Genomic DNA, 1,327 nt, shown 5'->3' with positions numbered 1-1,327 from the left:
ATATGAATTTCTTAAACAAGTTCTAATTATTTTATTACTTTTATATGAATTTCTTAAACAAGTTCTAATTATTTTATTACTCCTGCTCTACGTTAATACCCGAATATAATAATCGTTTTTTACAATCGTCTCGTGACTATTGTACAAGGAATAATGGACATATTTATTGTATTGTTGTTAACAATTGTAAACAATATTTTGTATAAATGTATGGTTTACTTTACGTGTGGTTATTATTATTTTTATTATGATAAACTATACTCGTGTAAGAGTAAACAATACTTTGGACAGAAAACATTAATTTATCATTTGAACATTTCGGATTAATTAAGCAGCAAAAACTGTTATCACGATTAAAATTAAATTCTCAGGACTTCGTATGCATGCAGAGTTGCGAAATCTGATCTTTGCAATTTTCTAGACCTTAATATATTATAACCTTCTAAAAGTATTACATTAAATATTTAGAACTATTGGGTATGATATAATTGTTTTTAATTTAATAAAATTTATTAAAAATAAAAGATGTTTGTAGCAAAATTATTTTTTTCTGAAAAGATCAATTTCGTCATTGTAAAAACAAACGTTTTATCGTTCGATCAAACAATGTAAATAATGGTTTTTTTTTTTTTGGTTTCAATATTTCGAGATGTACTTTAAGTTACATCTTTGATCTTCCTGTAGGAAAATCCCATTATGGCTTCTTACATGTGTGATTAGGATCTGGTCTCCTGACGGTGACGGGTTACTATGGTAACGGATCGATTTATATATTTTTTGCATATCAGATGAGAGATTTCTAGAAACTTCACATGCCTCCCTTTTAAATAGCCTTCTTCTTCAAGGTACTTAAGTATCCCTATTAATAATCATCTGTACGAGTCCTGTTGTTTATCACAATATACATCTCTCTGACAGCTGAGTGTTATTGTTTAGACAAATAACGTGTCGTTGACTTGCACAGAAAATATAGAACACAAAAACGGTTTAGATACAGATAACACTAGAACGTTTTAAATCCCGATAACAAATGACCGGTTTAGATCCAGATAACACAAGGATGATTAAGATCCCTATAATACAATAACGGTTTGGATTCAGATAACACAAGGATGATTAAGATCTCAATAATACAATAACGGTTTGGATCCAGATAACACAAGGATGATTAAGATCCCTATAATACAATAACGGTTTAGATCCAGATAACACAAGGATGATTAAGATCTCAATAATACAATAACGGTTTATATCCAGATAACACAAGGATGATTAAGATCCCTATAATACAATAACGGTTTAGATCCAGATAACACAAGGATGATTA

This window comes from Limulus polyphemus, unplaced genomic scaffold (genome assembly GCF_000517525.1).
Source record: "Limulus polyphemus unplaced genomic scaffold, Limulus_polyphemus-2.1.2 Scaffold6335, whole genome shotgun sequence".
In the NCBI taxonomy this organism is placed as follows: Eukaryota; Metazoa; Arthropoda; class Merostomata; order Xiphosura; family Limulidae; genus Limulus; species Limulus polyphemus.
Note: the sequence above shows the minus strand (reverse complement) of the source record.